Source organism: Condylura cristata, unplaced genomic scaffold (genome assembly GCF_000260355.1).
Source record: "Condylura cristata isolate star-nosed mole 26May11 unplaced genomic scaffold, ConCri1.0 scaffold00030, whole genome shotgun sequence".
NCBI lineage: Eukaryota > Metazoa > Chordata > Mammalia > Eulipotyphla > Talpidae > Condylura > Condylura cristata.
This window is the reverse complement of record NW_004567131.1, coordinates 12,648,332-12,668,169: the sequence shown is the minus strand read 5'-3', so window position 1 is coordinate 12,668,169 and position 19,838 is coordinate 12,648,332.

Below are 19,838 nucleotides of genomic sequence, written 5' to 3'. Positions count from 1 at the left end.
TCAGCCCCTAGGCCACTGCCCTCTCCAGGAGAGTAAGGCTCTCAGATCCTAGCTTCCAGGCTATGAAGGATGTCAGCTCCCTCTGCCCTTTCCCCTGCCATAGTCATAGCACCCAGTGAACTTTATTCTGTGATCTTAGTTGTCATGGAAAGGAAATTGATCTCAGTCCAGGTCAAGTGCATGAGTTTGCCTGTCTCTGACTTTCAAGGCTGCAAGTCACAGTGAAGCTGAAAGACAAAAACGTCTTTTTGATTGAGCTTTTTTTTTTTTTAATTGTAGAATACTTTGGAGGACACACATTTTGAGGCAGGTGGACTTCCTTTCAGCTAGTTTGCACTTTTACTGCCCTGTGGATGCATGATTACAACACAGTAAGAAATATATATATATATATATATATATATATATATATATATATATATATATATATATATAGTCTTTGTCCTCAGTTCCTGGCACACAACTCCTAAAACTCTTGGAATTTCTGGAATAGTAAGAATGCTGATTATAAATTAGGATATGGCTGAGGACTGGGACCTGTGGCCAGAAAGACCCAGGCATGATTAGAATGTTGGGGCAGAGCCCTTTACCTGTGAGGTCCCTACTGAGTAGTTAGTGTCAGAATTGAGCTGAATTGCAGTATTCCCAGTTGGTGTTCAGAATGCTGGAGCGCTGACTGTTGGTGTGGAAAAAAACCCACACAACTGGTAACAGAAGTTTTGTGAGTGAAAGCAGTTCAGACTCCTAAACTCCTCCACTTGGAGTCTGTTTAATCCTGTGCAGAAAAGAACATGGGAACTCGTTACAATCTTGTTTCCTTTCAACAATGAGAGTAGCAGTCTCAGAACTTGGTTCTTTCACTACCAATTGACAAGGCCAACCAGGATTGAGATTCATGTTTAAAACTCAAGGAGTGTCTCTGCCTTGCCTTGTGCAGAACGGAGGCAACAGCCCAGCAAATCCACACAAGAGACAACGGTGGCGTGGAGGACTAGATGTGCCTGGAGCAAACTCATCGCGGCAGTCAGTACTGGTGAGGGAATTGGCTGAGATGTGGGACATGGCCCTCTCATATTCGTGGAGAAAATATTTGAATTGATTTTAGATGGAGAATGTACTTCCCAGCCCTGTCAACAACACAGTGCCAGTCACAGGATGAAGGCATTTTGTCATATTTGCCAAACTTCCAGTTGTGGCTGCTGACTTTTCTGTTCTCCGTCTAATGGACTATTGATTTGAAGGTGGCTCCTCTAATGCCACATCAGAGTACTGCTTGGAAAAAATCTAACCTAATTGCTAGGATCAAGAGGAAACTTACAAGGGCTGCCAAGTTGGCTTAAGTCTTTCTCCAAGCCTCAGTTTATATCTTCATTAGGATGTTCCCCATTAATAGCATCATCTGGCCATTTGAGGTCTTGAAGACAGAAGTTCTCAATTTTGGAGAGGCTGTTTAAACCACTGGCTGGACCCCACCCATTTCTGATTCAGTCAGTCTAGAGTGTGGCCCAACAATTTACATTTCTAGCAAGGTCCCCAGGTGATAAGAATGTTGTTCTCTTAGTTCCAGAATACACTGTATTCTGGAAAGTGTAACTCAGCTGTGGGTGAGGGCCTGGGTGAGCTGGACATGACCCAGCAGCTCCATTCTCGAGGGCAGAAGCTGCTTTTGTTCCTGGCATTGGTAGGTTCCCAGCTGCTTAAGGCACATAGTGCCCAGGGCCCCTGGTTTTCTTTACACGAGAAGAAAAGAACCTCTTTTCTGGACTTCTTTGCTAGGTTCTTAGTCTGTCTTGCTCTTTCCAAGGGAGGGTAGCTCTCAGATGGAAGAGCTCCAACTCCACTCAACTCTACACCTTTCCTTAGCTACATAAGTGCATTTTCAAGCTTTTCTTCCCTACTCAGAGTATGCAAGGCTTTGTCTCTAATGATGAAATTCAGACCATAAAGTAGACTGGGGTCCTTTTTGTGGGATTCAGGGAAAGTGGCAAAAAAAAAAAAAAGTATGTGAAATAGCAAGATAGGCACAACACAAAATTCTTGAGAGCCCCACCTCTGCCAGATTCCCCAGCATGAAAAGTCCAGGGGTTTCCCAGCTGCCTGGTCATCTCCATCCCCTTGTCCCTCAGAACTTGTAGCCCAGGAGTTTAAAGTGCCTTGAAACTCCCAGCTCCCAAGTTTTCGCCAAAAGGCAGATCTGTAGAGCCAGCATGTACACAGAAGGTGCATGTAAAGAGCAAGGGTGAGCGTGCGTGCTGGGTCACGTCCAATGCAATGTGACCTAGTCTCGCTGAGCATCCATGTTCTGTCTATAAAATGGGAATTACACATTCATTGTGGACACCGTAAGGATTCAGTGAATCCCATTGGCCTCGAGCACACATGCTCAATACACGGTAGCTGACATCATTACCACTGTACTCACACTGCTACTACCACTACTATCCTAGCTGGAAACAGGGAGAAGCTACTTTCAGGCTCCTGAGGTCGTGAGTGAGAAGAGTCCCAGAATAGGAGAGAAGTAGTGGGAGCACCTGGTGCAAGACAGAGTGCGAGCATGTGGACTGTTCCAGGGAATGTTGGAACTGAGGTTCTGTGGGGTCACATGGGGCAAGAGGAATCCAGGTGCTGGGGTGAGCGCCACTGTCTTTTACTGAAGCATGAGTTTTTGTGTGTGTGTGTGTGTACATATGAGTGTGACTGTGAGGGGTTCTTTTTTTTTTTTTTTTAAACAATTTTTTTTAAAGATTTATTTATTTGTGCATACAGAACTGGGGTACAGGCCAGAGGCTCAGGGGCGTTGAGAGGCTTCACCAGAGACAGAGTGGGGAACAGAACAGGCAGATCAACGAAGTACACTGCTGAGGGAAGCAGCGGGCGGGTCAGGAGAGGTCTGCCACGCCATGTGGTCACCTCCGGGGCAGGCGGGAATCGAACTCATGCGGAAGTGGCTTTAGATTCTCAGTGCTGTGCTTTAACCCACTGCGCCACCAGGGAGGGCCCTGTGAGGGGTTCTTAAGCCACAGTATCAGAAAAAAACTGTGAACATTAACTATGGACACATCTAAGTCATAGATCTTGGTTTCTAAATACCATTCTCAAATAAAAGGAACCAGGGGATGTTGGTGGTAAGACAGGAAAACATAGGAAGAGCCTAGAATTATCTGTGGTGCCAGAAAATAATTTTGGCTGAGATGCCAACCAATGTTGGGAAATGATCAAAAGACACAGGATCAACATAAAGGGTCTCTGGGGCAATTTGAGCAATGTGATAAGCCACAGTATCAATGGATTATGACCCAGGGAGTACAGTCAGAATTCATGAGTCCATGCTGATGCACAGATATGCAGATCCTCCCTGGTGGCACAGCAGGTTAGAGCACACAGCACTGCAAGCTAGCCACAGCCGCTTCAGTGGGAGTTCAATCCCCGGCCCCAGAGATGACCCAAATGGCGCCGCAGAACTCTTGTCTCCCTGCTGCTCCCCACAGCAGTGCACTTCATCAATCTGCCTGTTCTGCTCCCCACTCTGTCTCTGGTGAGTCCTCTCACCGCCCCGAACCTCTGGCCTGTACCACAGTTCTGTATGCATAAATAAATAAATCTTGTAAAAATAAACAGATAGATACACAGGGAGGAGAGAAAGTCTTACTCGCAAATTCCAGAATTTATAGAAAGTATTAGAATTCCAACTAACAAATGTAGAAGAAATTATAGAACTAAAAAAAAAAATCACCATTTGGCAAACCCCACAGTAATAATCTTTTAGAAGAATCATCAGTGCACGCTAAACTTAGTGAACAAAATACAATGAGAATTTGCCAGTCTCAAAGTATCTCCCACAGGTAATTATTGACTACAAAGGGGAAAATGGTGACTTTATAGACCAGAAACCTGGACTCTCCTTGACTAGAATTAGCATCACCTGTAATAAACCAAATCTCCATCATGGGCCTCTATATAATTCACCATGAAAGACACATCACATTTGTAGCATTCTTACCAAAAAGACAGCATTCTACCAAATAACTAGCCTGTACTTCTTCAAAATTGTAAACCTCATGAAAGACAAAGTCAGACCAAGGAAGTGTCAAGGTTAAAGGAGACGTGTGATTAAATGGTACGTGTGATCTGCATTGCAACCTTCTCACGAAAGGGACATTTGTGGGACACTTGGTGAAATTCTAGTATCATTGTACAGTATTGATTTCCAGAAGTTGATAAGTGTGATGTAGTTACAAAGATTTGAGGAATTTAGGTGAAGGGTATGGGTATATGAGCAGTTTTTGTACTTCCTGCAACATTTCATAATTCTGAAATCAATTCAAAATGAAAAAATGTTAAAGGAAGGATAGGTGATAGAAACTCACTAGATGCAAAAACTCCCAGATTCATGCTTCAGTGTGATCAGGTACTCCTACTTACCATTACTCATGGGAACTGCCTAATTTCCAGAAGGCATAATGAGGAATAGGACCATATATGTAGTAGCATAAAATACTGCTCATTTGTTAACTTGCAATTCTGCAGGTCACAGGGCAATTGAGTATGCTGTTTAGGTGCTGGGAAGGCTAAAATCAAGACCTTGACTGGCTGAATTTTCATCAGGAGGCTTGGGAGAAAAAACTCACTTCCAAGCTCATTCTTCTTATCAGCATTCAGGTTCTGTGGTTATAAGAAGAGGCATCCATTCCCCTGCTGCTAGTCGGGTCCTCTCCCTTACAGCTCACTGCTTTCCTTGCCACATGGCTCCCTCCACCTTCTAGTCAAGCAGGCTGCTTTTCATGTTTTGAACTCTGGCCCCTTCTTGGGACAGCTAGAGACACTGCTCTGCCTTAAATAACTCCAGCCCACCCACGTAATCCCTCTATCTCAACATCAATGGATTTGGTGCCTTAGCCATGCCTGCAGGTTCCTTCCATGGGGCGGTTAGGTGGTGTTTGATAACTGGGAGCAGTGTGTGTACCCGAGGGCCCAGGGATCTTCAGGACCATGAGAATCCTGGCTGCCACAGAGTAATTTCCTAACCCAAATAAATGGATATTGACAACAGGTTTATGGGGGAAGATGGACTGCCTGCGATAAGGGTGTGGACCCCCCCCAAATTAATCTAATCTGGCTCAACTACAGAATGATTCTCAGAGAAGGCCATCTTTGCCTCCTAATAATTCTCCTTTTCAACTCTTGTACAGTGCTTCACATGTCATAATGCAGCTAATTCTCTTCTCTGTTCCTCCCAGCTGAAGTTTCATCAATCAGGATTTAATCTCTAAGGGTTGATTCCTTTCAAATTCTTGACAAACATCCCTGACTGAAGGGTATTCCTATTGCTCAACTGTCCTTGCAAGTAGAAAAACACCCAAGTTCCAGCTGTGGCAGTTGAGAATGTGTACCCCAAGGTGGCCCAGCTCCCGCAACAGAAAGGTTACCAGTTCCTTCAGAGAGGAAGCATATCTGAAGTGAGGCACCCAAGTCAGTACTTGCACTCAGGCCTTTGAAGCCCACTGAGCTCAGGATGGGTTCCGTTGAGGACAGAGGCGCTGAAAACATCAGAGCCCTAAGTCACTTTAACTGCAGCCACTCTGCTCTTCTGAAGCCTACTCCCGGTCGGATCTACAGCCAAGCTTTTCTTTTCTTCTTCTTTTTTTTAATGCTACAAGGAATTTTCTTGTATTTTTTCTCAGCATCCTGACAAAGCTTTCTTTCAAGCAAAGCAAGCATGCACTCTACTGAAGACAAAGCTGCCTCAGCTGGGAAGTGGCATGGCCTGGTTGCCTAGTCAGGCAGGGGCAGAGCTGGGACAACACCCTTGCCCTAGACCAGTGTCACAGCCTCGGAACACTGCACTTTCCTCAGGGGGCTGTGCGCTTTCCTCCCGTCACCATCCCTGGACAGAATGGAGCCATCCTCACAGGGTAGCTTAGCTGAGCAACAGGGCCCTTTAATCTCTGTGCGTTTAGTCTTAACAACCCATTTATGATTGAGAAGTCAGACGGACTCCCAAAAAACAAGCGTACCTACAGGGCCATAAGGTGACTCTCCACCCCCATGGTGGTTCCAGGATGTGACGCTGCCTTCTGACAAGGAAAACAGGGAGTCTCCGAGATTTCAAATCAACTACCTAATCAGAAAAGAAGTAGTTCTCGGTTATAGGGTTTCACTTCACCTGTTACAAGGACCCTTTAAAGGAAAACCAAACAGTGGACTAGCTTTGGCCTGTGGGTGGGGTGGGCGTGGCCAGTGCGGAATGTACAGACTCTTGTTCTGCCTTCTGGGTCCCTCTTCTGCCTGTTTCTCCTTCTGTAAAATGCAAAAAATACTAGCTGTTGATTGAAGGTAGCGAACAAGTAACTGTTTTAAAAAAAACTCCTAGGCCCTCCCTGGCAGCGCAGCAGGTTAAAGCACAGCACTGAGAAGCTAAAGGCACTTCAGCATGAGTTCAATCCCTGCTCCAGAGGTGACCCACATGGGATGGCAGACCTCTTCTGACCCACCCACAGCTCCCCTCAGCAGTGTACTTTGTCAGTCAACCTGTTCTGCTCCCCATTCTGTCTCTGGTGAAGCCTCTCACTGCCCTTGCACTTCTGGCCTGTACCCCAGCTCTGTATGCAGAAATAAATAAATCTTAAAAAAAAACTCCTAGATGTATAGACTTTCACTATATGAGTGTGACTTTCCCATATATAAAAGAATGTTTGCAATTACCTATATGTTTAATTAATATTCATTTTATTTGAATTCATAATTTTTATTTTCCTGAAATTGTATTAGTCTGGGGTCTCCCTGGTGGTGCAGGAGTTAAAATCTCAGTGTTCTCAAGCTGTTGGCAGCCACTGAAGTATGAGTTTGATCCCCAGCCAGGTAGGTGAGCCACATGGCAAAGCAGACCTCTCCTCTCTTGCCCACTGCTCCCTTCAGCAGCGTAACTCAGTAGATCTGCCTGTTCTGCTCCCTACTCTGTCTCTGGTGAGTGCTCTCACCCCCACACCTCTGGGCTACACCCCAGTTCTTGTCTGTATAAATAAATCTTTAGGGGAAAAAAAACTGTATTAATCTATATCTTATCACTTTGTTTTTAAAAATAGAGTAAAATGTAATAGTCACTCTGTGGTAGCTGGCACATTCAGAAATTTAGGTACTTAAATGCTTTCACCAATTTTTAGAGTATCTGAGATTTTTTAATTTCATGAAATCCATTTCCAAAATACAGGGCTCTTCATACAAAATACTACAAGCAGACAAACAGATGAAAACTTCTGTCTAGAGCTCCAATTTGGGGGTCAGGGCAATTCTATTTGCCACCCTTGGCAGGGCCCCAAGTCCCGTCAGGACAGATATCACTTTGTCCAGAACTTCACCCTTTGGAGCTGGGTCTGTGCTGATGGACTCCTGGACTTACAAAGGCCCTCGCTGTGCATTCTTGTCAGGATCTGTGTCCCTTGCGAAGAGGCATCCTTTTGTGGTAGATTGTTAGTATTTCCAAATCATAGAAGGAAGATGGCTTTGAGAGATGTTAGCCCCAAGTAGTGAGAAGAACAGCTAGAACAAGAGGACATGGCCTTCATAGATACTTAGTGGACACTGGAACCCCAAAAGCTACCCGAAAGTACACATTGTGTTCAAGTGCACATGGAACATTCTCCAGGGCAGACCAGATACTGGGTCACAAAACAAATGTTCACAAATTCGTGAATGTTGAAATATCAAAAATATTCTCTGGTCAGAAGACTATTCAAGTAGAACTCAACCACAAATAGAAAACAGGAAATACCTCTAACATATGGAGATTTAACAACACACAACTGGATGATCATTGGATAAAGAAAATCAAAGAAATTAAAAAATTTCTAAATGAAGACACAATCTGTCAGACCCTCTGAGACTCTGAGACTGAAGTGGAATGTATGTAGACACATCCCTCTACGGGGTTCACTTGTTCTTTTCTTCAGGGTCACAACCTTATACTTTTTCATTACAACCATGCAAAAACACCTGAAGGGGAGGGGTGGAAACGTACGTGTCTTTTGTAGGCCCTCCGAATGGTGGATAATATTTATTTTATAATGAAATATTTAAAGCGAAAAAGACAGCCAATTTGTTGATCTCCTGCTAGAGAAAGTTTTAGGTGAAGTTGACAACAGCTTTTGAGTTATTCTATAGACCTTGCTGCCCATTTAGAGGTGACCCCAAGGATGAACCAGGAAGTTGATTTTTTTTAATTAATTTTTTAAAAAGATTTACTTATTTGTGCATACAGAACTGGGGTACAGGCCAGAGGCTCAGGGGCGGTGAGAGGCTTCACCAGAGACAGAGTGGGGTGCAGAGCAGGCAGATCGATGAAGTACACTGCTGAGAGGAGCAGCTGGTGGGTCAGGAGAGGTCTGCCACGCCAGGTTGTCACCTCCAGGGCAGGTGGGAATCGAACTTATGCAGAAGTAGCTTTAGCTTCTTAGTGCTGTGCTTTAACCCACTGCACCACCAGAGAGGGCCAGGAAGTTGATTTCTAAGTGGTGTCAAGTACCAGGGGCATCCAGCAGCTATGAGCAGCACAGGCCTGCGTGGCTAAAGGAAGGGCAGCAGGTGCGTGAGGAGAGGGGCATGCCTTTGGACAGTTACAGAGAGTCAAGACCAGAGTCCCAGTGGATAGGGCCGTTCTTTAGTGCCCAGAGTGATCACCAAAGGCAAAGGAAAAGGGCAACTTCCTGGGGCTCATCCAGTCCCTCCGCCCCAGCCTCTCAAGACTAGATACATTTAAGCAGCTTGTCCTGGGGTCCGCACTAAGGTAGGGCTAGGACAGCGTCAGAACAAGGGCCAGGAGTCAGGGGACTACATACTAGTGTCCACTCCTGCCATCAACTAATTTACTGACCTTGAGCAAATCCCTCCTCTTCCCTTTCCTCAGTTATCTCAATTCCAACGTGACTCAAAGACCTCGAGGGGCTACCCAGATCTGGTATCCCTAAATTTGAATGTGAAGCCAGCTTAGGGAGTGAAAGGTGTGCCTGTAAGCCCCCCTCAACCCTTCTCCCTTCCCCTCCTCCCTCTCTCCTTTATGCCTGACTCCACAACCCCCTTCCCATTCAACTAGGCCTAGAAGATCCTCTGAGTCAGGGAGAGAAAGGTGACTAGCAGACAATAAAGAGGTGGCAGGCAGACTAATGTAGCAAAGGTGCCTGTGACACACACAGGAAAGATGTTTTACACAGAAGGAGACCTGCAGATACAAAAAACTCAAATACCTTTCTCCTCAGCAAGAATAACTAGGGTATGTTAATTCTGAGGGTGTGAAGAAGTCCTAATTGTATTTCCAGCTAAGTCAAGGTCAGTCTGTCAGAGCTTTTCTCCTCCTAGTGGAGAGTCTGGGATTTGGAAAAGATCCTTGGCCAGGTTGAAAAGAGAAGGGAATTGTGTCAGGCATAAGGGACAAAGGTAGGCAGGTGAAGGGGTGAACAGGCCTCCCTTTTCTTCTGTTGCAGTCTTTATTCCCTGTGCTCACTCCCTTTTCTTTTCTTTTCTTTTTTTTTAGATATTTATTTATGTACGCATACAGAACTGGGCTACAAGCCAGAGGTACAGGGGCGGTGAGAGGCTTCACCAGAGACAGAGTGGGGAGCAGAACAAGCAGATCGACGGGTCAGGGGAGGTCTGCTGGGGGGCAGAGGATCCAACGTGCACAGAAGCGGCTGCGGCTACTTGCAGTGCTTCGTCCTAACCCGTTGTGCCACCAGGGAGGGCCCTCACTTCCTTTTCAAAGAAAGAAAAAGTAATTTGTTTTGCTCCCTAGAAACAGTAGGTAGACACAGGCAAGCCCACGCACATACACATGTGCATGCACGCGCACGCGCACACACACACTCACACCTGCCCCTGGTGCTAGGGCCTTCCTGCCTGCACACAGCTGTGCTGGCGCTGCCTCCCCCTTCCTGCCCCCCAGCAGGCCACCTCTGGCAGCTGCAGCAGAGGATCCCACGGGCCTTGGCATCCTCATCTTCCTGTCTACCCACACAATCATCACACACGGTTTGCACAGATGGAGAGAGCACGGACAGCTCAAGAGTGAATCACTTCAAGGAGACGAGTCATAGTTGTCTAGAATAATGACAGTTCTAATAACGAAGGGGGGCGGGGGTTAGGCTAGAAAAAACGGAGATGGGAAGTAATGTGATATAAAGGGAGACAACACTTTAAAAATGGTAATATGGGCCGTCCCTGGTGGTGCAGTGGGTTGAGGTGCAGTGCTATGAAGCTGTCATTAAAAAGCTAATTATGATGTATCAAAATGGAATTCTGAAAGTGGAAAATAATTTATACTACAGGGTAAAAAATTTGGATTATAGGTAGTTACTTTCTGAACATGAAGTGTATTAGAAGTAAGATATGGATTCTGGGATATGGGTTCAGCAATGGGCAAAACCACTTCCAGAGCCATCAGCCTATCTCCAGCTGTCTAGACTCTTCTGAATGACGTGTGTGTATGCATATACTTCACACACACATACATGGTATATTCCTGCACATGTGATGTGTCTGGCATTGGCACCAGGTTGAGCAATTTGGGTAGAGAAGCTTCCTAGTTCACCTCAAATCTCACCTCACAGAAAGATCATTACATTATCACCCGAAAACAGGCTTGACTAAGAAAGATTCATCAGCTTTGCTGGCAGGACTGAATCTTATCACTTGAGTGTCTGTATCTATTATAAATATTTTTGTTTGCATATGAACCATCCCCAGGAACAAGAGAACAACAAATTGGAACTTGTCATCTCACACAGCAAGACAGTATGGAGGCAGCAGCTGCTATGACTGACCCAGAGACTCCATGATGTCAAGGACAGCTTCTGTTGGATTCACTTGCTCTTTTCCTCGGGGTCACAGTGTGGCTGCTATGGTGACAGACATCACACCTGTATTTGGGGCATGGAAGCAGTTCTTTAATCTGGAAGGCCAAGGTGCCCTCCCTGGTAGCACAATGGGTTAAAGTGCAGCACTAAGTGAAGCTAGCCCAGAAGCTTCAGCACAAGTTCGATCCCTGCAAGGGAGCTGACTCACAGGGAACCACAGACCTCTCCTGTCCCACTCACTGCTCCCCTCAGCAGTGTACTTCATGGATCTGCCTGGTCTGCTCCCCACTCTTTATCTGGTGACTCCTTTCATCGCCCTGCACCTCTGGCCTGTACCCCAATTCTGTATGCATAAACAAAAATCTTTTTTTTAAAAATCTGGAAGGCTGGCCCTCCCTGGTGGCGCAGCGGGTTAAAGCACAGCACTGAGAATCTGAAGCCACTTCCGCATGAGTTCGATTCCCGCCTGCCCCGGAGGAGACCACATGGCGAGCCAGACCTCTCCTGACCCGCCCGCTGCTTCCCTCAGCAGTGTACTTCATCGATCTGCCTGTTCTGCTCCCCACTCTGTCTCTGGTGAAGCCTCTCACCGCCCCTGAGCCTCTGGCCTGTACCCCAGTTCTGTATGAATAAATAAATAAATCTTAAAAAAAAAAAATCTGGAAGGCTAAGTACTTTCAGAAACCCCCTCAGCAGATTTCTGCTAATGTCTTACTAATTAGCTCAAGTGAAGCTGGGAAATAGAGTATTTTGATTTTTCCAGAAGCAACAGGGTTTGGGGATAAGAATTGGGCTGGACTTTCACAAATATGTCCCCCATCTGGACTTAGTGGATATCAAGTCTCCACTTTACATAGAATACAGCCCCTCCCTAGGGTTTTTGAAACCACACAGTGGTCTTACCTGCTTGCTTGACCCCCGCCTACCGAGTCCTGCAGATCTGGGTGATGGGTAGCCCCAGTGCCAGCAAACACAAGGCTGGTTCACTATTGATTTGAGCAGAGGGACAGAGTTCCTGAGCCCCCAGTGGATTTTTCAGGCTTTACCTCTGTCTTGGGCAACCAGATGCACAGGTGCACCCAGGCAGGGAAGCTGGCATCAAGGAGGCTGGCCCGGGTTGGGCAAGGAGGCCAGGAAGCAGGCAGGCAGCTGAGCCCCCCAGGAATCTTTACCCAACTTCTCTGGGCCCCCTCTTTGTCCTTTTGTGGTCTCGTCTTTGGTGGTCACGCCACTTGTCCTCTTGCTGACGCCTCTTATTGCAGCCTCTGGACCCAGGTGTGCACAACTACACATGCACACACACCCATACTCCAGGTGCCTGCAATCCCATGTGTCCCGTGCCCTCGCTCCCGAGTGCCTTCTGAGTTAACACGATCAAGGCCACAGGCAACAGTCATGGAGGCCAGTGGTGTAAAAAGCCTGACTCATTCATTTACCTGATAGAAGATTTTTTCTCTAGGTCTAGGAGTAGAACATCAAGATTGAGCCAATTACAGCAAAAAGACAAATTCTAACCTGACATATTAAATAAATAGTGACGGAAAAGGAACATAATAAACACAATAAAATTCCCTTTCAGGAAAGGGGGTGGATGGGAAGTCAACAGTACACGAGTCCTGCTTGACAGGAGTGTGGGTGTCTCAGAGTCTGGGAAACAGCCTTGTTTCTGTTGTTTGGGAGGACACGCACAGCCTTGACCGAGGAGTGCTCTGACGGACTTGGTGCTGGGGAATTGCTTTGTGGGCTGACCAGGCATGGGCTGTCGCTAGCAGGCCTAAGGTGAGTTTCTTTAACAGTGAAGTTCTCCCCAAATTTTACTCAGCTTCTGGTCTGTTCTGTTCAGCAACATGCTCAAACAACCCTTGCAAAGACCTGGAGTTGGGCTGTAGTCACCGTAGCTAGTAACCCTTGTTTCTCAGCGGCTGCCTTGACCGTTGTGTCCACCTCCTTCTGATTTAGTCCAATGACTGTCTCCTCCAGGCAAATCAAAACAATAGTAGTGGAGTGGGAAAGCAGCCTATGAAATGAGGTCTCTACCACTCCAGCTGTGAATTTTTAACTCCTGACCTTGTCCTTTGGCTCCAGGAGACACTTTAACTGGTTGTAGTAGAAGTAAGGCACGGGGCAGGTTCTCTAAGGATGCGGGCTGACGGCTAAAGCAGAGTCCTGAAGCACTCTGGCTTTTTCAGACTTTCAGTGATCTTTCTACACTATTTGTAATGAGGCAACCAGGTGCAGGGCAAGAGAGGGTTGGGGGTTGGGGGTTGGGGGACTTACAGGAGGCTGGTAAGTCTCCAATCTACCACCAAGTCTTTACTCTCTCCGGGCTTGCTCTGACGCTCTCTTAGCCATTCTTCATCGCTCTCCACCACACACCGTTTTCCCGGTGATGCCGCCCTTATATCCGTGCCCGCCTTGGACAGGTGTGCACGCTCATGTGCACTCACACCACACACCAGGTGCCCACTATCAGGTGTGCATGCAAGACCACAGGTGCTGATCATAGATGTTAATGACAGGAGGGTGGGAAAAGCCTGGTAACTTCCATTTGCCCTACAGGGATCTTTGCTTGTGAGTCCCTAGGTTATGGACCTTTGTCAGTTTAGATTGCAGGCCAAGGCCAGAAAGACTTCACTTAATAAATCAACAATCCTATTTTTTTCCTGCTTTTTGTTTTTATGCTATAAACTTAATGTCTGGGTGTCACAGCAGGCAACCATATAGCTATCATCAAATGACAAGGGTGACTAATAGTCCAACCGGTGCCCACTGCCTGCCCCTTTGTCCTCCACTTAACCAGTGCAGCATTTTAGTCTCTTTCTGGAAAGTCACCAAATTCTGTATCAGTTAGGGATGGTCCTGTCATCAGTAACAGAAATGGGTCTACTGTGATTTATACAAGAATGGATTCCTTTTTCTGGTGGGTGTGATGACTCCATGGTGTTCTGAGCAAGTGGGCTTGTTGCTCAGTTTGATCACTGCAGCTTCTCCAGGGTCAGGTCCACATCATTCAAGGTATATAGAACAAAGCTGTATCATCAGCTGCACCTTTGCCTTTCACCAAAAAGCAAAAGCTTTCCTCCAAAGACCCCAGGTATTTCCCCTTTGTCTTATTAGACAGAAGCATCGACATGGATGGTGGGAAGCAGAGAATGTTTCCTAGAATAGGGATAGGTAGGAAAATAAAGGGCAGGGAGGACACATGACCACAGTGCCCTGTACAGAAAGGTGCCGGTTTGAAGTTCTCTCACATCTTGTGCAAAGTATCCCAGAGTTGCCTGAAGATTTTAAAGCATTTTACTGAAAGGGACTATTTCAGATTCCCAAGATGAAGTTGCAGTTGCCATTGACTGTCTTTGTAGGTTAGTAGGTTAGTTCACAGCTTTGCCATCTGAACAGGTATTAACAGCTCATCCTTGGTCAGCTGACTGGCCTGAGAACTGAAAATTGATGAGGGTTTGGAACAAAATTGTGTCCCTCTCTGGCTGGAATGAGTCCATTTGCCTTTCAAAGATAGGAAAAACCACACGAATCAGTTAGTAGCTAAAATTCTTGTATAGATGAATGTTCAGTGGCTTCAATAAAGGGCTTATGCTTTGGAATTTTTTGTTGAGTTTTAATATGACTAAGAAAAAATGTATTTTCTTTAAGTCCTCGATGTGTTCTTCAGGTCAATTATATATCTGTTTTCTATAGCATTATTGTTTATATGCTTAAGAGCCATGTTTATGTCCTTTGATATAATTTTGGGACAGTTATATTTTCATAATGCCTGACAGTATAATCGCAGTTAAAAGTGTACAAATATATAATTTTCCTAAATAGCATTTCAATGTGCTCCAGTCGACAAATTATGTAATTTGGTTTTAGTGATTACTTTATGTAACTAAGCAAAGAGATGGCATCTTTTAACATTGGAAAAAGCAAGTTTATATTACTACTTCCTGCTGACGTAGTATTGATAAGTCACTTTCAAAAAGACATTCAACATCTTACTTCAGCCTCTCCCTTTCATTCCCTGGGAAGATGGAAGTATTTCAACACAAATAAACTTGCTATTGGCTGCCAAAGGACAGTGTTTGTCTGTTGGTACCCCTCAGTTGAAACTGTTCAACCTGTGGAAGCACCTTCTGGGTCTCCCCAAAAGGCTTGTCATTAGTAGCAGGCGACTAGCTGTTCAGAATGAGAGGTGTGTGGGTGATTGGTGGGAAACATAAAAGGACATGTGAGGAGGAGGGTTTATTTTTGTCGGAAAATATGCATTTGGAGGAAAGCGCACTGCCTTTATTTCTGCAGTCATTGTTATGAGAACACAATGGGTGAAATGCAGCAAAATGTGGAAGTTGTATCTACCCTTATTGCTGAGATAAATGCATTTGTGAGTTTTACAAACAACCGTTCATTAGAAGCCTATAGAGAATCTGAGCATCATTATTAAAGTGAAGTGTATCCATTTTTATTTCCTCAAGGGAAAAGATGGGTTCTTTGGTTAGAAGCTCTCAAGCAGAAGAGAATGCCCTGCCATTTGGGGCATATCCTATTTCAAAATAAGGAACTATGGTAAGATGGAGATGTGCACGAATAAACCCAGGTCAATGACACACGTTTGTAGGTGTCCTGTTGCCTCTTACAACTGTTTACTTGTACTTGGTCCCGTTCCTAACCCTCCCCTACACACCGTTACGAACTTGAGAAATGACTATGCCCTAAGAAAGTCTCCTTGACCAGATATGTTGAAATGGTTATTTGACAAGGAAGTGACAATTGTTTGTCCTATAAAGGCTAAAGTGAAGATAGCAATGTGAAGAAAACTTTTAAGTAAGGGCAGATAGGAAGCTCACCTCAGCAATAACATTAATAGTCTGACAGAAAAATAAGCTACATACGTCAGAGACCATGTGTCCAAGTGAAAATGATGACTCACTGGGCCAGGGGAGATATGAGGAAAGAGGAAGTGAAAAATTCTCCTCCTCCATCCTTGTCCCAGTCTCCTAAAACTTCCTACAGAGCTAAAGGGAATTTTGTATGTGTGGGTTGTTTTTTTTGGGGGGGTGGGGGGAGGAGGCGGGGAGAGGTTGTACCAATTTATCTTCACCAAAAAGTCTTTTTCCCTTTTATTTTGGTGGAGTCTGAATTTATTCGATTGTTGCACAGAACTTTCCATGCCTCTAGAAGCTTAATAAGCAGGAAAGGGCAATGGAGAGATCACATTTATAAGAGAATAGCGCTGAGAAGACTGAGATACCCAGATGTAGGACAGTAAGGAACACCAATTTCTCTGCATCAAAGGATTGTTGGGGCAGGAGTTTTTGGAGTCTGGGGCTGTTTTATTTGCAAGATTCTAGTCATCAAGCATCAAAACTGCTTTTTCAGCTTTCATAGCAATGCTGTGGCTCTTTGGGGGGAAAAAAAGGCAAGTTCATGAGTTCTTTAGCCATCAGATTCCCACATGCTTTTACGACATGTAGAAAATAATAAACACAGTTAACTTTTGGAGAGATTCATTTAGGAAATCACTTTTAATACATATTGTGGGGAAATCAGTCAAGTTACTCTGTGGAAGATTGCTGATACATACCTGGTATCTATTCACTATTTTTCCTCAGAACTTTCCAGTTTTAGTGGACCACAAAGCTCTATTTCCCAAGTGCTATATTCCTAGGTTTTTGTAGCTAGCTATGCATGTGAGTAAGTTTTGTCCCTAAGATGTAAGCAGATATACTGTATGGTAGCATTAAATGGCATATACATTGTTATTTCCTTCACCTTTCTCTTAATTGCAGGTGGAAAGTTGCCTTCAGACCAAAGGGGACAAACATATCAAGAACAGTGAATGGATAGGCAGCATCTGGGTTTCCTATGCATGTATCTGGTCACCTCTAGACTGCCTACAAATATTCTTATTTAAGCTGAGCTAAATGTGTCCTTGAATTTCTTTCCTGGAACATCAAAGTCTGACCTTACTTGAAAATAGGACCTTGAAGATCTAATCAGTTAAGGTTGTAAGATAGGCCTAAATGAGTATGACTGGTGTCCTTACAGAAAGAAACACAAAAGTAGAATGCCATATGATAACAATTTGAGTGATGTACCTAAAAACTAAATAATGCCTGGAATGGCTGGCTACCACCAGCAGTTAGCAAGGAGCAAGGAGTATTCTCTGCTAGAGCATTCAGCAAGCACAGCCCTGGACACCATGACTTTGGACTTATAGACCCAGGTGCTACCATATCTGAAAAGTTCCTAGCACCTAACGATATATTGTCTATCAGCAGACCCTATAACTGTCCTTGTTTAATTAAGAGTTGTATGAACCCAAGACAATCTAGAACAATTCTCCAACCTTTCCGTCTCAACTTAAAAAACGTTTTAAGGCACTTAAAAAAAAATTAAATGTTTTGTGTCTGAAAACCAAACCAAAGGATACTTAGTATTATTTCAAGAATAGGATCTATGTGTTGCCTTTCATTTAGCAAGTATGTGTCACCACTGAGTATTAAAGAGGAATAGACTGAGAATTGCTAATTTTCCCATATTAATACATGCATTACATGTTATTTAAAAATTGTTCAAAAGATCTAAAAATCTTTAATATATCCTGCCATGAAAATAAAACCACACACAGCTTTCTAAGATACACCTAGACTCTTGATAGTGCTGTGACTTCAATCCCTGCACTACCAGAGAGGCCTCCCATTTGCAACTCTGGATACCAATTTACCACTTCCTTGCGTTGCAAATGAGAACACTCACTCTGGCTTATTTAAGCAGAAAACCAAACAGTAAGAACTAGATAGCAGAGAGATGTTTCAGAGAGGCCCCAGCCATGAGTGGGATTTCAGAGAGAACTCACGAACCAAACTTGCCAGACACCACACACAGCTCTAGCCCACGCTCAGCACTGCGTTTACCCTGGCAAGGACAAGCAGGGGTAGTGTCCTCACAACTCTGCTCCAGACGCCCTCCATGGCAGCTGTCTGGCAGTCCAGCACTCCGCCCTTGCCTTGGCTTCTACTCTACTGTAGGGAGGGGATGGAATGTGGGAAACTCCCCCCCAACCAGGAAGAGCTTTCAAAGTCTAGTACAGTGAAACTTTATAGTTATAAGTTCATTTTTAATTTATGTTGTTACATGATGTTAATATGGTCAACAATAAAAATTCAGATTTCTTAAATACTATCATGTAGGTGGTTTAGAAATTATTTCAATATCAGAAATTAAGTATAAATAGTGCAGTAATGATTAATGCAATCATGGGTTATTAAGAAGGAACTAGGGGCTCTCCCTGGTGGCGCAGCGGGTTGGAGCACAGCACTGAGAATCTAAAGCCGCTTCAATTCCCGCCTGCCCCGGAAGTGACTACATGGCGTGGCAGACCTCTCCTGGCCCGCCCGCTGCTCCCCTCAGCAGTGTACTTCGTTGATCTGCCTGTTCTGTTCCCCACTCTGTCTCTGGTGAAGCCTCTTACCGCCCCTGAGCCTCTGGCCTGTACCCCAGTTCTGTATGCACAAATAAATAAATCTTTAAAAAAAAAAAAAAAAAGAAGGAACTAGGGATAAGATATTCACTAAGTTGTGCCCACACTAATAAAAACTCAAAGTTGTACTTGTCATTTGCATTTTTCTCACTGCAGCTCAAGAAAATGTCTAGAAAAGCCATCTAAATGTAAACAAAAAATGAGGTTATCATAAAGCATAACAATGATGCAAGCACTATGGGCAGTTTGAAACTTAACCTTGAAGTATATTAACATGTATACAAGTTAAACTGTCAAAATAATACTCAGTATCAGCAAATTGAGATACTCAGAGTATAATATCCACAAACATCTTCAGCAGCTTAGTCATCTGACAGAGCCGCTCAAGTTTCAGGGATGCTGTTGTTTTTTATGTGCAAAATGTGTTTTTTTTATGCAAAATGTTTACTCATGCAACTTTTTTTGCCTTATATTTTGTACAACTCAAATGTCTTTTCATAGAAAACTGTACTTTTTTCACAGAAACAGAGGCAATTAAATTTTACTCAGTAAAATAATACCACAAAAGAGAAAATGTTATTCTTTTATTTATGTTAAATAAAAACATGAGAAAATCCTTTTTTAAAAAGGGTCAGAATATTCCTTATGTCTCCAAACCAAGTCCATGGACGCAAAGAAATGTTCAGTGCTTTCTTCCAAAGGGTGACGACACACTTTCATGTTTTAATGACCTAAAGAGACAACTTCGGTGCATGTCCTTCAGTTGCCACTTCAGGAAAGTCACATGCAATATTCTGGCAAGCAAAGAACAGAACACAGGCACAAGTATATTCTGGAAATACTTCCTGTTCTGATAATGAAACTCAGTATATTGTTTTTTGTGGTCCTTCTAAAAATTTTTAAGCCACAAATACCACTGTACTTCAGTGGGACAATTTTCCACAATTCCAGAATTATTAGACATTTAAAATGATTTATGAGAACTAACACTATTGCAAATTTTGCTAGTAGAAATGAGACTCCCAAGGAATCATCATTTTCAAAATGTAACTGGGCACACATTTACAACATACTGCAAAGCTTTGAATTAACTTGTCATTTCTGATCTAAAGACTATGCTTGAATCTCAGAAAACAAATGCTAGATTCATGATTTCTATACCTACATACCCTTAAAACCATCATAAGCCCTATAGTCTGCATTTTACCAAAAATGCTTCATTCAAACAGGTCATGGTAGGTTCATAATTCTTCAACCTTAATTTAGGTCGTAAAGAGTTTTTTCTATGACTGGTATCAATAATAATTTCTCTGTTAGAGAAAGCAGACATTTTTGGCAGACTGCCAAAGTGATACTTTATTTTTAGAATTTAGGAAGCTACAGTTAAGTAACTTGTAGGCTTTATTAAAAGGAATAAAAAAAAAAAAAAGCAAAGGATAACTTAATACAACTGAAGTTCTAAAATTTTCTAGTGCAAGAAATGCTGTTTCACTGAATTATGAATTCCAAGCAAAAATGCA